We start from the raw sequence: 24,059 nt of genomic DNA, 5'->3' as shown, positions 1-24,059 counted from the left end.
TGCTGTGGATTCCATCCTTCCTTACTTGAGCAACTTCAAATCAAGCAGTGGGCTACAAATGGTGAGCACCACACCTTTGTCACTTACTCACACATGTGGAAGTGGCAGGACCTCATGGTGGCCTGGGGCACAAGCCCACACTTACCTGGATGTCTGTATGCATCCACCTGATTATACTGTGCTGCTCACTGTGACATGACTGTCCCTGTGAAAATGACATCAGAGAATACTGATTTTAGTCCATGTGAGTATCGTGGAGGTCACTGTGTTAGACTGTGGCCCCTTTGCTTTAACACCTCAGTCTCAGGGGTGTTTCCTAGAAAAAATATGGTAAGAGAATTCTTTCTCACTTGAAGGGAAACCTGCAGAAGTTCTAAGGCTCAATATTCATAGTGGATGGTAGCAAGAATCCTGGCCTCCCCACCCACCTAGCCAACATGAAAACTACATTACGGGTCAGTTCCCCTACATGAAAATGGGACACTTACCAGCAGCCACTGGGAAGATTTAATCTTCACTGGCACACAGGTGAATCAGTGGGGAAAAGCAAAGTGTGCCCAAGTGCCCTCCCACAATGTGCATCAGTAAAGAAGAAGGTGTTGCATGGCTGAGGGTAGCAGCATCTCCCAAGACCTTTTGGCAGGATACCTGGTGATGAAACATGTTAATACCAGGTTAGGCAGAGGCTCCTTCTGACCTGGATACAGACATCTGGCCTAGTGATCAGCTTGTACCATGGTGGTATTTCCCTGGCCTTCCATAAGTGTACATCAACCAACTTCTTGATCACTCTGTATCCATGAAGGGAAAAGGAACAAGACCATGCTAAAAAGATACAGCATGTTCTGCAAGCACACAACATGCTTGATTCATTGACAACCACCACTGGTGTGGGAGGCTTCCACTCCACTGCATACCAGATTGAAACTGAGGGAAGAATATCATCCCAAGGCTCTGATCCTCATCAAGTGGGTGCCTGCAAGTTTCCTGTGCTTCTTTCTCAGCAGTCTGATACTCAAGCATGTCACTGCATATAGTAAGTAAGCACTGCCAGGACACAGGGACCTTGAACAGTACTTTTTCTACCCTATACAAAAAGAACACTCACACAGACTGGATTTCTGATTTGTTAGTCTTTTATACTTGAATTTATTCACACAAAATATGGTATCGGCTATACTCAGGACCCCAACATGCTCCACTGAAGCCTAGGAAGATCCATTTCCTGTGCTGTGATGGAGGCCATACTTGCTGCTATCTGGATCCTGCTGAGGTTCCAGGGGCTGCCCTTTCCTGGCTGTGAGGTCTGGACCCGTCACTGGAAAATACACCCGAAAGAACCCATCCTATACTTTATCCTATGCACTTCTTTTTCTCCATCTGCACAATCTGCACATCATGGGATTACTCAGGTGTCCATCACCACTACAAGGACCCTCATTTATGCACACTGAAAGCCAGAGAAGAGAAAATGGACACTCCTGAGCAGACACCGGACAAACTGTTACAATCTGTATCTCAGGGAACTACTCTAGGATAATTATCTGAATCCTTGCTTTTTCTCTACAATGCCTAGGTTGTTGTTGTTCTTTTTTTTTTTTTTGAGGCAAAAAATTTATTAGTACATTTCAGGTAAACATAATGAGAGCATTCATCACAGGGAATTTGTACCTGTTCATGATGTATCTTTCTCCTTTTTTTCCCATTCTCCTCCCCTCCCTCTACCTCTCTCCTTCTCCTTTATTTACAAAAGCTTTGTTTCCATTTTTTCTTCTATTTTCTTTTCTTTATTTCTTCTTTCTTCTCCCCCTCCACCCTCTTTTGTTCCCCTTTACAATGGCCAGTTTAAAGGCACACTTTTGGCCTGGATTCAGTAGCACCTGATTCTCTACCCTGATAGGAATGAGCCCCTTAACCTCACACTTGCCAAATAAAGGAGACTACCTCAGAGTTTCACTATCAACAGTGAAAATCACATCTGAAAATAAGGTCTCTGATGTGTGAATGTGGAGTCAGCTCAGAACTCGACAGTCACAGTGACCTTCCCGGCATAAGAATCCAGTACATGACAACATCTCATTGGGCTATTACCCTTATGCTAGCCACCTGGATATTGAAGATTGGATGGGTGCCAATGGGCTGTAATTTATACTTTTGTTTTTCCTTGGTTTGTTCAAGGTTTTTTCAACACACTCATTCAAGTGATCACTTCCATCAACTTGAAATCACCTACAGAAAACTGTCATTTAGCTCTCATCTTGCTCTTCCATGTCACTGACTCTTTCTGCCCCTCACCAAGAAACAGAAAGGCATCCTTCAGCTATGTGTCAATATAGTCCTTAATTCTATGTAAATTGTATTCTCTGGCATGTACAAATGTGTAATAGAGCCATCTGTAAATTTTTCAATGTTTACTGTTGTTATAACACCACCATGTCTACATCCAACCATGATGTGATGGATCCCTGAAATTGTACAGGTTCAATATTCATTTCTGTCTCATACAAAATGCAGTATTGCATTCACTAGATATTTTCATCATGTCTCTCATTTCATCCATTAGTACTTGTAACAAAACCTCAGTAACAAGTGTCAAGGACATCCTCATCACTCATCCCTGTATATGAAGATCTGGTTTCCTGTGATGTGGTGAATGCCCACATTAGCACTTATAGAGAGATCAGTCGTGTTCTACTTTACAAACTTATTTTGCTTGCTGTGATGTATTCACCCATCTATGGACTCTTGTCATAGACTTCTGATTTGGTATATGTCTCATTTGCACTTATACAACTCCAAATTCCCTATGTCACTTCATCATTTCAGCATCCACTTAGATTATCTAGATACTTGCAGACTTCCATGGATAAAGCCTTGTAAGAGAGTGTTGTCTGTCTTCAGTGATACATGCAAACCTTCCAAGGACAATATTTCAGAGATGGACTCAGTGAAAATTACATAAATCTCTTCTCCACCAGTAGCAATACAAGCATATTACATCTATTACATTCCAGAAAAGATGCAATGACATTTGATGTATCCTTGTAATATTAAGGTGATAATATGTTTTGAAAACATGTATCACCAGAAGTGGGGAATATAATAAAACCTAACACAGTCATAAAATGAATTGCTGAAAATGAGATGTCACTAGTGAGTGACTATTTCATCCCAGACCAATACACTAGCCAAGACCTTAACATCTGAGCACCTAGTTAAGAACTTGCCAGGATTATAGAAGATCAAACAGCCTTCACTGGACTATGACCATTTTATCATTTACCTTGTTACTAGGGTGACTGCAACAACCATCTTTTCTGGATCACTGTGTTCTCTTGAAGGGCATCTGAAAAAAATACAAAGCCAGTTTGGCATAGAAGGTGCTGTGTCAGAACATGAGCCCACTCTCTTTTTAATGTCCATTGCTAAAGGACAGCTAAACTCCTCGGGATACTTGGATTCACCAAACAAAAACAGTATTGTCAGAGAGCCCATATTTTGTCATCTCCACACCCTGGAAATTAACCTATGCTTACTGCAGTCATAGAGTTCCACGATAATTTCAATTAACCAGTTCATAATCACTCCCTCAGCAGTCCTTGCTAAAACACCAATTTTCCCTATGGCATATAAAGGATAAACTCATATTTACTAGAACTGTGAAGGACAAAATTATTTTTATAGGAGCAGTGACCACTAACTCTAGTAATAGTCAGGACACCCTCATCCCTTTCCTCTATAGATGAAGATCTGGTTTAGGGTACCTCAGCATTACTTCATAACCCTCTATGGACTTTACTCACTCCCATGGGTAGGATAATCACAGTGTCTTCAGAGGAACTTGAAAATCAAATCATGAAAAATGATTTTGGAACCTATGTCATTCAAGAAAGACATTGACACATTCCCCTGGTCATGGCGTTCAACATGACAAATCATATTCTTATCACAATTACATGGCTAAAGCTGAACACTGAGGTAAAAGCCTACTAAGAAATACCATCTTGTTTGGAAGAAACACTAGCAAAATTCCCATGGTCAATATTAGGGGATAGGAAATATGGTCAATGACCTGCATCCCTATACAATAACCTATCACAATCTCTAAATAAGTCCATAGTACAATGTCATGTTTACAAAAAGCATTACTGACAAATCATATTTTGAACTGTGTTCTAAGCAGAGGTTACCACAGGAGTTCAAAAGCATCATTCATGATATAAATACCGAAAAATAAGAAATGCCTCTAATGATTTCAAGTCAACAAACCTGTACACTAGGATAAAACTTAATGGAATACCTGCCAAAAAGCCAGGGTAACATTGTGTTAGATATCCCATCCACTTTACCAAGAAATCTGAAGGTTATCTGTTGGCATCTTGGTAGGGACAATTTCTTAATTACCAGGTTAGTCATAACATTTCATAAATTACCATTCTTAAGTTCAATCACTATAATTTAATAACTGTTGGAATCTTAGACAACACTTTGAGATGTGTGTTTAGGACGCATCATCTTTCTCTTGAGGGGAGAAAAAAAGGACAACTTTAAAATTTTGGTCACCTCCATCATCAGGGAAACCAACTGAAGTACTTAGATCTTTAGAACTTCAAGGTCAGAGATATTGTTCTTCACACCATTTTCTCTTGGCTGGCTACCTGTAGAAAAAATTATGGTCAATACTGTAATGTGGATCAGTTGAATAACTTACATGGATCCCTGCATATGCCTCCACACCTCCTAGGATTAAATTCAGAGTTTATCAAAACTTTATATAATAAGCTACTTGTTACTAGCAGTGGTAAACAGAATCATTCCTTTACTAAATACGTACAGGAAACATGCTAAAATAAATGTAAGAACCCCACACTTACAATATCCCTCTTGATCATCATGGCCATGAGTTCAACAAACTGCCACTGTTGGTCATCATGAGAATTACCACCGTATCTGCATGGAAATGTAAAAACATGGGTGACAAGTATATGTATGGTAAGACTTTTCTACTGGGACCCTTCAAATAACTTTCTTTATTGTCATTATTGCAAGATTTCATTTCTACCTGGACTCATCAACTCTACTTGTATTCTTGATTATTTTATGATGAACATCATTGTTCCAAACCTCATTATCTCATGACTGCTAATATTTAACTTGTTAACTACCATGATGCATAAATGCATAATAATAACCTGAGTACATGAAAGTCATTTGAAATTCCCAGGGTAAATTCTCTCTAAATTTAAGATAATGCAATAATATGGTTTCTAGAATATGAAATACTGCATTCTTTATCTACATACTTACATTTTTGTAATCATATGATAAAAATTGTAGGGAAACAAACATCACTGACCCAGATATTTGATGATCTAATGGTTGGTCTGGCATGTGCTGTACATGAAAATATTTACTCTAATACAGAAATATCTCCTGATAATGAACTTTTTAAGTTCACTGTTAACCCTTGACAGGAATCAAGACACAACATACCAGGAACTGTTGAATAGCTTCTATTACATACATGATCACAGGACTCTACCTGGATTCTTGTGGTTCTCCAAGGTCAAGGATTATGTCAGATAAGACAATATTTCTTCGTGGAATATCTGCCTAGTTCCTATGATTACTATAGTTGGGAATATGTGATAAATACTTGGATATGTGCAACCTCCTTACAAGGTTGCACATTCTCTCTGAAATACAGAAAAGAAACTGCATGGTTTCAAGTGTTCCTAAGGATGTTATTATTCCTCACCTGAATACTGGCAAAGAAATCATGATGGCAAGTGATAGCGAAACCATAACCACTTGTCTCATGTGATCTGAAGATCACGTGGTCTGTGCTTTAGTTTTGGTCTACATCAGCACTTGTTTGCATAAAAGCAATACCTGCCATTAAAGGCTGATGTTAGATTAACTGTGATCTCATGATAGAAATCTGCAAAGGCTTTAGAAAATACATCTTTAAGAATACTTGAGAAGGTAAAACCAGTAAGATTGCCAAGCTGTGCTGTGGTTTGGGCCTACATCAGAATCTACATGAAACCACCTACCTACATGGTGTGCTGACCAACAGTTGAAAGGGTTACTATAAGGTCTTGACAGAAATCTAAAAATCCCAGTGTTTGGTGCACATCTCATTGCATGTCTATACCTGCAAATAAAGAAAAATCCATGTTTACTGTTACAAATTTATTTTTTACCTATAAACATACTGTTCTAGTCAGTGTTTCCAAGGAAACAGATTTACCACAGGATATACAAATTTATAGGACTGTCTTACAATATTCTCCCAAAAAGTCAAACCCAGAAAAGTGCAATAGATCTTTCCACATAATATTCCACATGAGTCCAGCCAGAGGCCTACAGCCCTCAGCAATGTCTCATGCAAGTTCATATCAAGAATCTGCACCAAAAGGCCCAAGGGCAAGTGGTAGAAGCTCAAAAGTCTATGCCGGCAGGGTGAACAATCTGTGCCAGAACACTGAGGGATCTGCACTGGAACCAGGGAGTGACACTCAAGACAAAGGCAAAGACCAGCAACCCCCCACCCACTGAGGGAGCAACAGCAAGAAAAGCCACTGAGTTCCAGTTCCAACGAAGCTTCTCCTGGGAAATCAGCAGCCAGCATTCCTCCCCTCCTATCCTCCTTTTACGCAGTTCTGGCAACAATCCTTAGGTGGGTCACCCACATGTGGAATCACCCTCAGTTAAGCTGAGTATTCCCACTTAAGCTGGCCATTATTTCATCTGCACACATACCAAACACAATTTCAGTAGAAGAATTTCAACAGTATCATTAACTACCTTGATGTCTGGAAAAAGATCTTTAATGAGAAATGTAACAGCAGCTCATCTCTGTGCACTTGGAAAGAGCTTGATGGGAGAGCAAAAGACTTGAGAACACAAGTTCCAGTGTCACAGTTCTAATTTCATGGTTTCTCAGTGTTAGTCAAGGGTGTTATCTATCCTTCCTTATCACTTGCCTGGATACCTGGAAAGCTCTGTTAATAAACATGTATGTACACAGTGATGTCTTGACCGGAACCTAAGTAGATCCATGTGATAAATACATTTAAGGACACAGTCTGTTCTATCAAGATACCAACAAATAACCTTGGTCCACTTTCATCATTGGGGAACCGTTAACACTCTTTGGATCCCATCAAAACTTCAGTACCAGCAACATTCTCAGAGTCATCATATTCTCTTCACATAACACCTTCAATGATTAAATGGTCAATACTGTGGAAAAAATAGTATATCTTACCAAGACACATATAGTTATTAATAGGATTATTACTAAAGTCATTATATTTAAACTCTAAATGCTAAGGAATAAAAAAACAGCATTATTTCCCAACTGACAATTTTTTTCCTACCTGACACACAAAAAGCATGATAACACAAATATCACCTTGATTGCCTAGGTATCTGAAAATCAAATGGTCCATATATTTTTAAAGCCCACATCGTCACTCAAAAACGAGCAAAATCTCCATGAAAAATCACTGAGAAGCCTCACCAGCCCCAACCTCTGACTTTCCCCTCATCTTTATAAAATATGAACACTCTCATGTAGGGAACAGGAGAAGGGGACATTACCAGAACCTCTGCAGTAAGTCCTAGTCACCTGTGAGCCATGGCCGCACACAGCGAATTACAGGAAAGGTAGACAAATGAGACTGAGAAGAAGCTGAGCTTTGGGTCTGATCAGTGCTGCTCTGGGTGGCAAAGACAAAAACCATCTAGCTTCCAGCACCTTTTATTCAGTACATGGGGAAACAAATGTAACAAGTGAAAAATAGAGTTCAGTACTTCACATTGGGATAAACAAGGTGTAACAAAAAGCTGGGGGGCAGTGGGAATCTAAGAACAATGAGGAATTATGCAGATGAAGATTTGGTTCCTCCCTGGCATCTCTCACAGGTGTGGTTTTGTCCTGGAGATTGCAGCATCCGGGGGGATCACTGAGGTCTCAGTTGTGACCAGAGGCCAAAATGCAATTATGTCTGGAATGTCCTAGCTGGGCTGTAGGCAGGAGAACTAGGCCTACTCAAATGATTTTTCCCTAGTATTATGTAGCATTGCTCCCAACACTCTCAGACAGTTATGATGCCCCTAACAATCCTTTGTCTCCTGTTTACAGGCAGCAAATGCTCCAGTCAGTCCTTAGGACCTAATGAGATCTGATTAGTGCATGCCTCTGCTACTCAGTGTTACGCGGCCCTGGAATTGACCATTATGGGGGTATTTGCACTAAAGAAGTTAATAGATTCCACACTTGGGGCATTTCTTTTGGGAGAACCAGTTATTAAGCATTTACCAGAACATGCTGGTGCACAAAGTAATAAATGAACAGGGAGAAGCACTATGAATACTGACAACTCAATCTTTTTGTTTCTCAAGAACTTCTTGCAACTTTTGTAGATGAAAGAATATGTCAGTTTGCTCCACATATGTGTTAAAATACACTATTTTTCTAAACTGTTATATACTTTATGAAAAAAGATGTCAGACACTTTTATTACAAATTTCTTAATATAATATTAATGCTGGTTAGGAACTTACAAATCTTGTCAAAAGTTTATAAATGTGCTTACAAAGATAGGTATTAAATAATTCTTATTATATAATTGTTCAAAAAGATTTACATAAGTGTATATATATATTACTAGACCTAGCATAGAAATCAGATACATAAATTTATAACATAGGTATAAATTTATAAAATCACTGATACCGGTTTGAACACACACACACACACCCCTTCATCCATTCATCCTAGTGATAGTCTTATTAGTAGTGGGTCTCTAGGGCTCAGACTTACTAAAATGTTTCTGATTTAAATCCAAAGAGCTGAAAACTCATAAGTTGGGTTGGAGATGCTTACAAGCCAGAAAAATCATGTTCTAGAATACATTAAGAGTAATAGGAATGCACAGAACATATGAGAAACCCATTCACCAGCTGAAAAGGCCTCTGAGATTGGACAGAGTGGAAACAAAAATGCCAGTTCAAATCACAAAGCCAAATCTCACTAAAAAGTCTTTCTTTTGAAGACTGCATTTAACTGACCAGTAACCTAGCAAGTAGTAAATTTTTAGAATGCAGTTTAGCTGAAAAGCTGGTTTTATGAAGGAGTCAGTGGCCACTGGAAGTAATCAATATGCCTGTCCCCATGGGCCATGGCCTAAGTACATATGGATTTCAGACCCCTGCTTCTAGTTGCATACTGGTCATGCCTCCTGATTAGCTCTGACACACAAAGAGCTCTGAAATTATCTTTCCTGTTCTGACTATACAAAAACAGCTGAACAAACTAAAAATCAGCAACTTTAATTAAATCTGTAAGAGCACTGAGGTCACATCACAAACTGCCACAGCAAAAACCAGACAGACATGCAAATATAGAGAATCACAGTTTACCAGGACCAGAGACATATGGAGATAGAAACTGGTAGGAAAAAATAAACAGCAACTGATGAACTGCTGAAAGCTGACTTCAGACTAACTCCAGAGTTAAAATCCACTGTATCCAGTTTTAGGGAGCCTCCTATACTGGTGTGGGTTTGGCCTTCAGAAGACCCACCAGGGGTGAGTAAAATATGAGAGACAATCTTCTCTTCTGTGAGCAGTGAAGAACAGAAGTAACCACTTTGAAATAAGCCCAGACAGTTCTACTTTCTCTAATGAGATTGTGCTCAAGGGAAGCTACTGTGCTACAGCCATATCTGATGAAGAGGAAGAGCAACTAGACACTGTTAGTCATTCTAGATTTTCTGTCTTGTGTAATGGGAAAAAAAAGTTGAGAAAAGTTACTGATGGCTACAACTTGGGAACTCAAGTCCATTAAAAAACTGATATATAATTTTAAGGTGGAATGCTTCCCTTCCTCAAAAATCTTATCCCTACACTGACAGAGCTCCTATATAAAAACAGTGGGTTACAAATGAGACACCTAAGAGAGACATTCTATTTAAGAAGAGGTTCTTAGGAGACTTGGAGACAGCATGGAAGTGGAAAACAATGGGAAATTAGAGAAAAATGGAATCTTTGGTGCACAGTTATAATAAACCTTAAACAGGAAACACCCAGGTCCTGGCCAGACTGATATCATCTTTATACTGATAGCCTGACTGACTCAGTGCCCAACAACAAAATTTTGGATATACTAAAGGCAGGAAGAACATGCGATCTGAAGAAACAGAATGAGCATCAGTACTGGATTCAGATATAACACAGATTTTGAAATTGTCAGATAAGAAGCTTAAAACAACTGTGATTGATATATTAAAGGTTTTATGGTATGCTAAAGAATTTATTTGGTCTTTGATCCCATTCCTGGCAAAGAATTTCAAAATCCCTTGGAACTTCCTGAGTTATGGGCATGTTTGTGTTACTGTTGATCTTAATGAAATGACTCATGGTAGATGCCTAATTAGCTTCAGGATCAGGGCTGGCCACTAGAGAGACCAAACTCATGATTAGAAGGCTGGAATCCTGGGCCAATCTGACCTCCATGAAGGAGAAAGCACTGAAGATTGAACTCAGTCACATGCCTAGTGGTTTACACAGTCATGCCTGTGTGATGACAGCCCATACGAAAACTCTGGACACCGAGTGGAGCATCCCAAATGATGAACACACTGCAGTGCACACACAATGCTACATCCAGATTCCATAGAAATGATACAAGAGCACTGAATCCTGGGCCTTCCAGAACTTTTCCTGTGTGTTTCCTTCATAATAAAACTGTATCTATAAGAACAGCATTTTTGGGAAGCTGCACTTTTGAGCCTGGTGGTAGAACCACTGAGCTAAATCCCCAGCAGTAACGCATTTTTAATGTGTTCTGTGAATCATTAGAGTGAATTATCAAGATTGGAATGGTTGTTGGGACTTCAAAATTTATAGCTTGTCAGTCAGAAGCATAGGAAATATGGGGACTACACTTGCTGCTGGCATCTAGAGTAAGAGGCAGTTTTATGGAGGGCTAAACAATTAAATTGTAAATTACAGATGGTTCAGGAATCAAACTGCAATGAGTAGAATTGAATCAGAGCAAGAAACAATGGAAAAAGGAGAAAACATTTAAGAACACATGTGGAACAGAAGAATTACAGTCAGTATGCTACAGAGAAACTTGTATATCATGGTTTATTGTGGCACAAATTGAAAATAGCCAAGATATGGAATCAGGCTAGATGAAAACAGATAAATGAAGAAAATATAATATGTACAAACCATGGAGTGTTATTCAGCCATAGAAGAAACAAAATTAAGTCATTTGTGGTAAACGGATAGAAATAAAGACCATCACAATAAGTGAAATAAGACAGACTGAGAAAGATAAGTACATGGATTTTTTGAAAAAGTACATGAAAGCAGGAGGGACACTACTTGACCAGAGGAAGGGAATAAAGAAGAGGAAGAAGTAGGTGTGAGGCAGGGTAATAGGGGGCTAGATAGGATCAAAATATGTTATATGCTTGTATGAAAATCCCACAAAGAAAACCAGCATTTTTTAAAACAATGGTACCCCAAAATTAATACCTATAAAAAAGAAGAGTTCAATAACATAATCAATAAAAAATGGAAACTCTAACAAAGAATCAAAAGGAAATGGGAGATACAAAAAAACATTGTGGCAGAAATGAAGAATGCCTTGAAGGATGATCAGGCTAGAAATGACTGGGGAAAAGATCAGTGAGCTGAATGATAACTCAACAGAAACTCCCCAGGCTGAAAGACAAAGAGAAAACAAAAGAATAAAAAAAAAACCCAGAACATTCAAGAATTGTGGGACAATTACAAAAGGCATAACATGCCCATAATGGGAACTCTAGAAGAAGAGAGGAACATACAAAATAACTGAAGTAATAGTAGCTCAGAATTTTCTAAAATGAAGGACACACACCAAATCTCAGGTTCAAGAACCTTTACAACAATAAGCAAGGTAAATACAGAAAAAATTATAAGTACACATATCAAATTCAATGTGTAAAAATCAAAAACAAAGAAAATCTTGTAAAAAGGAGGGAGGTAAGACCTTACCTACGGAAAGACAAAGGTAAGAATTACACCAGCGTTCTCAGAAATCATGTAAGCAAGAAGAGAATGCAGGAAAATATGTAAGGTGTTGAAACAAATAACCCATCCGTACAATGCTAAAATTCTTTGTACGCCAAACTTTATTTCTGACATAAAGAAAAATGTCTTTTTCAAATAACAACTGAAGAAATGTAATGCCAACAGATATGCTAGACAAGAAATGTTCCAATAAGTTCTTTAGAGATAGAAATCAAATATGACAAGAAAGAGACCAAGGAAGCAGAAAGGAAAGAAGGAACTAAGGAAGGTAGAAGGAAGAAAGACAGGAGAGGGGGAGGAAAGAGGTGGGGAGAGGCGGACAGTAACAAGGGAAGGGAGAAAGAAAGGGCATTGGAGAGGAATAAAGAAAGGTAAAATAGAACCTTTTATTCTTAATCTATTAGATAACTGCTCAAAGTAATAGAAGCAACACTATATCGGGTGCATATAATTTATGAATGAGTGGAATCGGTGACAGCAACAGTGGCAGGGATGGTGAAACTTTTATAGCTTTCAGTGATACAAACAGCCTGCTGCAGCACAAGTGCCATAGGTTTGCCACCACTGGCATAGGGAGCAGTAGCACGGGGGAATTGAGAATGCTCCGCTATAAGGTACCTATGTTAGCAGAGAAGCAGTATACTGTTATTTGAAACTAACAAGTTAGACTTGATGGTCTTAGATAAGCTGTAAATATATATTGCAAACTCTATGACAGGCACTAACATTTTTTAAAAATTTTTATTTATTTAATAGTTCTTTTTGGTACTGGGGATTGAACTCTGGTCCTTGCACTTGCGCAGCAGGCGGCAAAACCACTGAGCTAAATCCTTGCCCCACACAAACATTTTTAAAAGGTATAATTGCTATGCTAAGTGAAGAGAGAAAATGTATTCATTAAAGAAACAAGGCAAGAAAAACGACAGAAGGACTGCTCTCTAGAATATATAAAGAACTGAAAAGAATCTGACCCCCCAGATTCAAAGACCCAATTCAAACATGGGCACCTGAAGGGAACAGACATTTCTCAAAGAAGTAAAAGCAGCAAACAAATATATGAAAAAATGTTCAACATCACTCATCATTCAAGAGATGCAGATGAAAACAACACTGAGATTCCACCTCACACCACAAAGAATGGCTGCTATCAAGAAATCATCCAATCACAATCGCTGGCAGGGTTGTGGGGAGAAAGGAACCCTTCTCCACTGCTGGTGGGAGTGTAGGCTGGTGCAGCCACTGTGGAAATCAGTATGGAGATACCTCAAAGAACTAGGGCTAGAGGTCCCATTTGACCCAGCTATTCCCCTGCTGGGTATCTTCCCCAAAGAATTAAAAGAATCATACCACAGTGATATATGTGACCCCACGTTCATAGTGGCACAGTTTGTAATAGCTAAAGCTTGGAGGCAGCCCAAGTGGCCATCAACTGGAACCTGGATAAAGAAAATGTGTGGGTTTTTCATAAAAACCATAAAGAATGAAAAAGAATGAAAAACTAGAGTCATTTATAGCTAAATGGATGTCTATCAAGGCCATGCTCTTAAGGGAAACAAATAGGACACACATGTGTAAATACCAAATACTTTGGCTAGTGTGACAAACTGATAGTGTAGACAAGGGTTAAAATGATTAAAATGAATAATGGATCATTTGAAATAGGAAAAAAGGTCCAAAGATGAAGGGGTGAAGGGAGGGGAATGGGAAAGATAAAGAGGGAAATGAAAAACTATGAGAAAAGAAAACATAAATGGAAATGATGTCTATGTAAATAGGGAAGGGTGGAGGGGGTGAAGGGCACACAGGTAATGGGGGAAAAAAATAAGAACCAAGATACATCATGTACAGGAACAAACACACAATGAAAAATGGAAATGAATCGTATACCTGAAATGTACCAATAAAAGAACTTAAAATTTAAACATTAACAAAGAAACAAAAGAAAAACGAGGGAAGATTTTTGAAGAAATGTCAAACTGTCATGACTAGAAAACACAAGCACGGTAGAGATTAACTGAACTATATCAATGATTATTGTTAATCTGAATTACCTAAATAGACCAATTTAAATGTAAAGGCTGTCAGAGTATACTTTTGAAAAAAATTCAAGTATAGCTTTTCTAGTCTACATAATTCCATTTGACGTACGTAAAAGTGGAAGGATAGAGAAGGATGATCTACCATGGCAACACAACCCAATGAAATCTGAACTAGCAATATCAATTTCAGACAAAGCAGACTTCAAGAAAGAATCAGGGATATAGAATTGTACTAGATAATGATAAATGGAGTCAGCTCTCCAAGAAAGCATAGTAAATCTTAACATATATGCACCTGAACAACTGATTCTCAAAATATGGGGGAAAAAAGACCATTAGAGCTACCAGAAGAAATAGACACATACTTTATTATACTTGGAAACTTCAACACTCTTCAATCAGTAATTGATAGATGCAGCTGAAAGAAAAAATGAAAGCGCACAGTTGAATGAAAGGCCACCATCAATTCATTGGATGTAGCTGACATTTCACAAATACTTCATCCAACAAAGCAGAAGAAATTCTCTTGAAGCTCACCGGGAACATTTACTAAGACAGACCCCATTCTAGGCCACAGGACAGATGTTAACAAATCGTAGTTTGTTCTTGTACTACAATCAAATTAAGCTCGATATCAATAATAGAATCATAGCTAGAAAATTCCCAAAATATTTAGACTGTAACACACTTCCAAATAACATTTATCAGGAGCGTCTCAAGAAACTTTAAAATATTTTAAAGTCACTGATGAGAACACAAATTATCAAAATATGTTGAAGGCAGCAAAACCAGTGCATAGAGGAAAATTGATAACATTGAAAGCATAGTGTTAGAAAAAAAGAAACAATAATCTAAGCTTCCCCTTTAGGAAGCTACACAAGTGAGAGCAATATAAAATGAATCTAATTGCCGGGGATTTACCTCAGTTGTTCCGCCACCTGCCTCACAAGTGCATGGTCCCAGCTTCGGTCCCCAGTACCCAAATAAAGAAATAAATAAAATGAATGCAAACAAACAAAAAAAACAATAAAAATTAGTGCATAAATCAATACAATGGAAAAATAAAAAAAAAATTTAAATATTGCTAAAAGCAGAATATGGTTCTTTGAAGATGAATGAAATCGATAAATCCTAACCAGGCTCATCAAGACAAAGAGAGAAAGAGGTCAATTACTAATATCACAAACAAGAGAGGACATCAATACTGAGCTCGTTGAAATGAAGAAGATAATTAACAGTATTCTGAACAACTCTATGCTGTCAGAGACCAGAGAAGTGAGGCCTAACTGGCCTCTCTGAGCACAAAGGAGAAAGGCTGCACTCAGGGTGACTCCAGATTGTGGGTTCCAGGGAAAAGCTAGCACACCTAAGATTAAGTTGTTTACCAGAGTATGTACTAGTGGATATTGGAAAGCAGATGAACCTTGTGCTACTTTGATTGCTTGTACCGGTGTTTAGGTGAATAAATGCAAGATGAGCCAGATGCTGGGGCTCCTAAGGGGCCAGAGCCCCCTGGCTGCCCAAAGTTAAACTGAGTCACGTCTCTTTGTCATTCATCCTTGCTTGCCCCCAGGTCAAGAAGAACAAAGTGCCAGGTCTAGGTCCCAGTAGAAGGCTTGACTTGGCCAGTGGGGTGGGTCAGCTACACTATGTCACAAATTTGATCATTTAAATGAAATGGACCAATTCCCTGCAAGATACAATCTACAAAACATACAGGAGAAATAAAACGCCAGAAACTAGAAACAACCAAGTGATATCAATAAGTGAGCAGATGAACAAACTTTAGTTCATTCATACAATGGAATATCATGAAGCAATGCAAAAAGCAATAACAACTTAAAAAATGGGCTGGTATGTAGTGTCCTGGTAGCCTGCTTGCCTAGCATGTCCAAGTCCTTGGGTTCAATCTCCAGTACTGAATATCAGCAACAAAACAAAAGGAAATATACATGCAAAGAAGCCAGGTGTGGTGGCACATGCTGTTAACTTCAGGTACTTAGATGGATGCGGCAAGAACATCACATGTTCGAGGCCAACTTGGGTAACTTGGTGAGATCAGATCTCAAAATAAAATTGAAAAGGGTTAAAAATGAAGTTCAGTGCTTCTTGTATTCAACTTCCTGTAAGGGGAGAAGATGCATGGAGAAGCCTTCCGTACATATTCCTAAGTGAAAGTATTTGGCCTAAAACTCCTCCCTACTGTATTACTCCAACTGTATGACATCTTGAAATGGCAAAACCACAGGCACTTGGGCTAGGGAGTGAGCTTAGAGCTCAGTGGTAGAGCACTGCCTACCATGCTGGAGGACCCGTGTTCAATTCCTTGCAGTGCGAGGACATATACATATAGATGTAGGTGTAGATATAGATATAGGTATACAATAAAAAGCATCAGGTGTCACCAGGTTATTAGGGTATTAGGATTTGGGGTGAATGTGAGGGGAAATGTAAATATATGAAGAACAGGGAAGTTTCAGTGTAAAGAAATTATTCCATACAATACTATTAGGATGGATATATAACATTATGCATTTGTCAAAATTCATAGAATTACACAACACAGAGTGAACCTTAATGTAAACTATAGTCTTTACTTAATAAAACATATAAAAGGGTTGGTTCCTTAACTGTATCAAATGTACCACACTAATGCAAGATGTGAATATTAAGGGAAACTGTGGAGAAGAAAATCTATGGGAACCCTGTATGATTGACTCAACTTTTCTGTAAAACTAAATTCTAAAAACCAGTCTATTAATTTAACAAAAATAGCTATCACTTTTAGATACCTTCTAAACCTACCTGCAGTAGGTAGATTTTCCTTCTTCAGTCTTCCTTATCACCCTGAGGACACAGGAAGGGAACACTACATGTTCCCTTTCACTCACAGATTTTCGTTTTGTTGTTTTTGTTTTCTCCTCTCCTGGAATGACAGGTAAGCTTCATTAGTTTTCTGTAGTCGTTATTGGCAACCACTAGCTCTTCCTGTTCCCAGCCTGAACATAGTCTTGGCTAATTATTACCATAATCTTTAATTAGTTGTTGTTTGGCACAATGAATGATTACTATTTCCGAAGCCTGAACTGTTTCCAACTCATTCCATAGTAGAGTTATAACTGTCTCAAGTGTCTGCTTGGATCTTGATCATTTTTTAGGGCAAACGATCAACATTTGTTCTTATAGAAGTACTATTTTGTCCCTAACCTACTTCTTTCAAAATGAAATTTTTATGGATATTTTCCTTCTTGCACATTTCTTCACACTGGAAACTCTCAAAACTCTTGAAAATATGGATGCTTCTCCCAGTTTTATGGTATAGAGCACAGGTTAGCCAACTTTTCTTGTAAAGGGCCTGATCATAAGTACTTCTGGTTTTGCCAACTTCTATCTCAAATGACTCACTATGTCTTTCTATTGTGAAAGCCATCCATAGGAGTTTACACAAAGGAGTCAAATTGAGCCTCAATAGCCCTAAACAGTAAGCTGCTCTAAACGTGCTGCCTCTGAACTTCTTTCTCTCCCTGTCTCACTTTACCTACCAGTGTTTTGTGGGTCACTTCCTATGTAAACTGCCCGGGGATCTGGTATCTCAGGGTCAGTAACCCAAACTTAAGGTAACTGCAATAGAAAGATGAAATGTGCATTATCATGGTGAATAGATTTGAAACTAAGATTGATGGTGAAAGAAATTGTGAACACAAAATGAGAAGACAGATGTAAGAGTACTGAGAAAAGATAAAGCACTCCACAAATATAAGGTGAGAACATTTATATTATGGTTGTCATTAGAGTCTGAACCAGAAAATTGCTGTATAAAACACTGCCAATTCAAAGCTACTCTTAATTAGGAAGGCAAGCAGTCATATGAACAATATGAAACAGATGATTGAAAAATAACAGCATCAAAGTACTATAGAAAATTTAAGCTGCATGTTTCATAGCTTTTTATAGATTTTTCTGTCAAATAAAGTTTGTAGAATAACAATGTCTCTATATAAGTTAGCCGGATAAAAAAAGGTAACATTTGCAGTCGTGTTTTTGACCTATTTTGAAAGTGAGAAAAATGTTATAGGAAGAGTTGACTTTTCTTTTAAACATAACCTATCCTAATTTCCTTCCTCTTTTCCAAAACACAGTGAAACTCATTAAATTGGTGTCTATTCATGTTCATGGTTTTATGATTTTCACCCCACATCCATGGCCCTATAAGCAATATACACTGTAAGTTTTGTGATTTTAAAATTTACATAAATATGGTCATGCTGTTCAAATCATTCTGTAACTTGCTGTGATCACACAACATTACCACTGAGACCCATCCATGCTGATATATGTTTATTGAGTATACACACATCTTTGGAGAGATCCTGCCTCTTCTATTGGATAAGTTATTTTGTGTGTCCTTTAATAAAATACATCAGGGATTCACAAGTGGAGCAATTTTGGCCAGGGCAGTGTCTGGAGCCATTTGGGGGATGTGACACTGCCATCTAATGGGTAGAGGCCAGCGAAGCTGCTAAGCTTCCCACAGTGCACAGGACTGCTCCCACATCGAAGATGCATCTGGTCCAAAATGTTAACAGTGCCGAGAAAAATCCGTGGTATAAATAGAAACCATCTATTCTACATTCCTGAAGGACTCCTGAAAATGGGGAAGTAACCCAAATAGACCATTCAAGCTGAGATGGTACCCATTCTGCCTGATGGATCATCAGAACTGTGTCTTCCATGCACTAGAGAATGTTTGCTTCTTACACATGGATTTTCAACTGTTTTATGGATAACCATTATTGCTTATTTTGGGGGTTGTGTTTATGGGCATGTGTACTGTGTGTGTGTGTGTGTGTGTGTGTGTGTGTGTGTGTGTGTGTGTATTATGCTAGGAGAGAATACCCACAAGTTGGATCCTTTGTATTCTTCACATTAATAGGAAAATATAATTAGAATTAAACTAGATTTAAGGTAGCAAAGAGTAACCATATTTTAGGATCTTATACATGGTGTTAAAAGATAATTTTTAAATGATAAAATCATGATTCTCCTATACAAAATAAACATTTGTTAAAGATTTTACTCTTCTCATGAATTTGAAAAATGTTAAGGTATTAACCAGTTTAAAAGAGAATCCAAAGAATAGACACAAGGGCCAGGGATTTAGCTCAGTGGTTTTGCTGCCTGCTGCGCAACACAAGGACTCAAGTTCGATCCCTGGTACCAAAAAAAAAGAAAACAACAAAGAATAGACACAAATACAGTGGACTCTTGACCTACAAACTCAATCGGTTTCCAAGGACTTGTTGTAACTCAAGTTGGTTGTAAGTCAATACAGCCGAGATCTGAATTTTTCCCTGGGTACACACTATAGATAACAAAAGGCAGACTTAGGTCCATTAACCTAATTAACCCAAGTTGTTCCTATGTCAGGCCCATCGTATCTTGAGGGTCCAATGTATAGGGGAAGAACAGTGAAATGAATGTGCAAATTGAGACAAGATTGGCTTTTCCATCATAGGAGAGAGAGATTGAGCTTCTCTCCTCTGCCAGACAGGAAATAATTTGGTGTTTATAAACAACAAATGCTTTGCATTTCTATTATCAATCATTTACAAAGTTGTAAAGCAGCTCCCAAAGAACAAGATAACCCAATAGGGAGTAGGACTTCTTTTCCTGTAAAGGCATAAATTTAAGAATGTATAGCCCAAACTTCAGAATATATACAACCTACTATTGTGATTATCTTGTGTAAGCTGTGAAGCAAATACAGGATTTCCACTACCCCCAAGAGAATGGATGTTTCTTTTGTCAGTCATCATGGGAAGAACACATTCCAGGGCAGTAAAACAATGCCAGGCCCAGGTTGAGACAGTTTGGAGAACTTCCTTCTCTAAGGTGGGAAAAATTGGACCTCAGTCCCAAAGTAGGGAGGTACCCAGAGTCGCCTGTCTCTCGCCTCCCTGATCTGCCTCCCTACCATAGGATGGATGTGGGAATGAGGCAGGGTTTCATAGTTTCAGTTTGGATGTGTCAGTTCTAAACCTATCTAATTCTCCTGGCTGTTGTAAATTATTCTGTTTTAAGTTTCTTTTCCTTGATTTTCAAGATAAAGTGGATGATTTTAGCACATTTTAGATATGAGGAATTTGAAGAAGGAATGACCTTGCTTGGAGACCATAATAGGAGGATGACTCATCAGTGGTCATCAGGGGAAGACAGTGATATCCAGCAGCATTACTGTCCAGAAGAAAGACAAAAAGGCAGGGGTCAAAAGTGACTGGGCCTGAATATTCATTAGGCACTAACCTGGGGACATCAGAAACAGGGAAATAATTTGAGGAAGGACAGTTTTCTGCAGTTTTGCTGATTTGAGCTTACACCACGGAAGCTGGGCTTGAATCTGAAGTATGACTTTTGCTGTCAAAGATTATTAAAGTCTGAGACTCATGTTACTGGTTGTGGGAACATTTTATAAACAAGAAAGATTGAAAATGCAATGATAAAGGTGATAGGCTAAAAGGGTGCTTTTCTTCAGTTGTAAAATTCAGTTCCTAATTTGGTCTAGAAATGGTGAACAAATTGAATAGGTAACAAGACAATCAACAGGGAGAAAAAAATCAAGATCATGATGATCCAGTCTTCCAGAGGATTTAATCACCTGCAATTTGAATTACTATGCTTAAGACACCTTCTGCAGAATTCTTTGTATAAGCCTATTAAAGACAGTTCATGAAATGTGCTTCTCATTTTGTGCAACCTATTCAGATATAGGTTTGGCTTTATACTCATAAGTCCAAGACCACAGAAATTCACTCTTTTATTTTATTCAGTAAGAATTAGTATACTAAGCCTAAATTTTACACTTCTCAGCCTAAATGTCAAGGACAACTGTAGGTACATGATTAGCCCCCAGATGGAATTTGCATCAGAAAGGCAGCATGCCTGATAGAAAGGTCTGGAACCTTGGTCTGAAATTGCACCCTGGCACCTACTAATTGAAAAATCTTGAATAATTTGAATCTCAATGGGTTTTTATTTAATCTTATTAAAATGAAGGGTTTAACCATATGATTCTTTTTTTTTTTTTTTTTTGGTACTGGAGATCAAACTTGGGACCTTGTGATTTCAAGGCATGCAGTGGAACCACTGAGCTAAATCCCTGGTCCCTAACCAGATGATTCTTATTGGTTCATCTAGCTAAAGTTTCTTTGATTTTATAAAGCAGTTGTCCAGAATTCTTCCAGTTTTGCATGTGGCAGAGGAACAGATGTAACATATGGAAAGATAAGAGCCAAGAACTCTGACTTTTTCTCCACAAAGTTACTGACTAAACATCAAAGTGTTTGTATCTGATTTTTTAAATGACTTCAAATTTTGTCTTTTGTTCTCTTTACATCCATAGCTTTTTCACATACAGAGTAAACTAATTAAATTAAGTCAAATAATAAGGAAATAATTGACATCTATTAAAACTATTAAAAATCAGGAAAATACATATGCTGGAAAAGCTATAGGAAAACAGCACACACCCATGCTGATGTTACTGGCAAAACATTTTGAAGTGACATTTTGAATATACTTATCAAGTATCATAAACTTGTTTGACTTAGTAAACCCCCTAGTCCAAATTTATATGTAGGATTGCTCTATTTCTCCAATTCTAAGTTTCAACTTTAAAATTTAATATCAATTCAATAATGTTTAAAAAGGAAAAACCAAATATACTAAAATATTACTTGATACACAATAAAAGAATATGTATACCTTGGAATAAAAGAAGTATGAAAATATTAAAGGAGAAAAATCCATATACAAAAATATACTCAAAGCAGACTTAGCTTTTGTTTCTTTGCTCTTTTTTTGTTGTTTCTTGGTACTGGTGATCGAACTCGGATCCTTGTGCTGGCGTAGCAGGTGGCAAAACCAATGAACTAAATCCCTGGCCCAAATTAACCTGGGAAGTTGGATTGGTTGTTTTGTTTTGTTTTGTTTTGGTACCAGGGATCGAACTCAGGTCCTTGTGCTTGCACAGCAAGTGGCGAAACCACTGAGCTAAATCCCTGGCCCTCTTTGCTTTGTTTTTTGAGATAGGATCTTGTGATGTAATCTAAAATGGCCTTATACATACTATGTCGCTCAGACTGGCGCTGCACTCTCCAAAATCCTCCTGTCTCAGCCTCTTGATTCTAGGATTATAGGCACCCCTCTGTGTGGCATAGAGCAGAGTTATTTATAATTTCAAAAAATAGCACTGGCATCTAGTAATAAGAAAATGAATAAATAAAACATGTAATATACAAATACAGTGGATGTAACACAGCTCTTAAAAATTCTACAAAAAAGTGAAAAAGGAGGCATAGTTCCAAATTATTGTTACAAAATCTGTAAAATGTATAAGTGCATAAAATATAGTTTTATCAACTTAGCAATATGTTCATATGGATAAAAATATTAAAAGATTTCAAACAAATGAGAAATTATGTCACTGAGATACTGGAATTGCATATACATGTGTATTTTTAAATGTCTTTCATATAGTTAAAATGTTTCAATCACAAGTAAAAGTTCTTAGAAACATTCATGTTTGTATTATACATATTTAAAGTGTACAACATGATGTTTTCACCTATAGTCCACCAAAAAAATGTATACATACTTCAGAAAAAACATAAATATTTTAATACTCAATTTATTGAGACATCATGAGATTAATGTAAGTTACCTTTGGCCTCTACCATTACAAGAGGTGCTCAAAGTGGTGCCTGTGCACTTCCAGACATTTATTAGTATGGCAAACTGCTGGGTTTTAATGTTTGTAATGCTTTTAAAACATTTAAAATAGTCGTTTTGGACTTATATCCTAATTTCAATGTTATCCTCACCATCGGGACTTCTACCATGCACCGGTACTTCAAAAATTTTTATTAATCTTTCAGATATTTGTAGTGCATCTAGGAGTTGATTTTATCAGAGGGAGGGAGTTTCTTATCTCTTGTATAATTAATTGGGGCTTTCATACATGACTTGATAATTACTGGTTTCCCCTTAAAAATATTACACACCATTACACACACATGCACAGTGAGAGTCTTGTGAGTTCTCTACCCTGTGACACTCAACCAAAGCCTTATATAATTTTTCCTTTTGAATTTTTGTATTCTTTCCAAGAACCTTTGACATTTTTACCATTGATTTTTTTTTTTTTTTTTGGTACCAAGAATTGAACTCAGGACCTTGCGCTTGCCAGGCAGGTGCGGCACCGTTGCGCTAACCCCTGGCCCCGACCTTCCAAATTTAAAACATTGGTTGCTTATACCCTGGTCCTGGATAGATTTGTCAGTTTTACTTTGGCTAGGGCTAGGTCTTTTCAAACCGACCATTTAATGTTTTCCCTCAACTTTAAAAAAACTTCCGTTTGTTCTGGAATCTTTTAAACATGCCAATAACTCATACACTGGATGTCTACTCTGTGGCTCTACCTGCTTTTTCTAAGCCTGCTAGGACATAGTCTTGGGGAAAACCTCCCCCGCTCTGAGTCTGAGCCATCCCAGTACAGCCAGCCCCTCATGGCTGTGGAAAGCTGCCCCACCTGGAGAGTGGTTCACCATGGCAGCTGGCACTTCCCTCCCTTCCAACCTACAGCCAAACCAAATGAACGAACAGAAACGTGAGGAGGTAAAGCCCGCAAAGCTTGTTCAGTACAGAGGGGTCTGGAGGACTGGGCCTCAATCACATTTTTTACATACGTTAGTTTTAGAAACCTCTCACAAGACTGAGACTCCACCGCCGCAGTCAGGCACCGCAGCCGTACGGGAAGGTACTGCTAACCGTCGCCAAGTGTGCGCCAGTTGGGAAGTGCCCGGATGTTCTTACGACACCTGTGATGCCCGGACATTCTTACGCCACCTGTGACGCTCGGATGTTCTT

The 24,059-nt window shown here is 38.1% G+C and overlaps 1 long non-coding RNA gene across 1 annotated transcript; it reads right to left on the bottom strand.

Annotated features, from left to right (window-relative positions):
- Positions 1–540: 540 nt before the first annotated feature.
- LOC147821151 (uncharacterized) lies at positions 541–24,059 on the bottom strand. Its single transcript, XR_015447579.1, has 8 exons — positions 23,879–24,059; positions 22,261–22,338; positions 16,941–17,061; positions 6,057–6,157; positions 4,875–4,950; positions 4,564–4,658; positions 3,284–3,875; positions 541–648 (listed from the first exon to the last, which is right to left on the bottom strand). It is a non-coding gene; the product is annotated as an uncharacterized LOC147821151 (long non-coding RNA).

This window comes from Heterocephalus glaber, unplaced genomic scaffold (assembly GCF_053883595.1).
Source record: "Heterocephalus glaber isolate CG9 unplaced genomic scaffold, H.glaber_assembly_v1.0 deba00001761, whole genome shotgun sequence".
Taxonomy (NCBI): Eukaryota; Metazoa; Chordata; class Mammalia; order Rodentia; family Bathyergidae; genus Heterocephalus; species Heterocephalus glaber.
The sequence above is the reverse complement of the archived record's forward strand: the minus strand, read 5'-3'. Positions and strand labels throughout refer to the sequence as shown.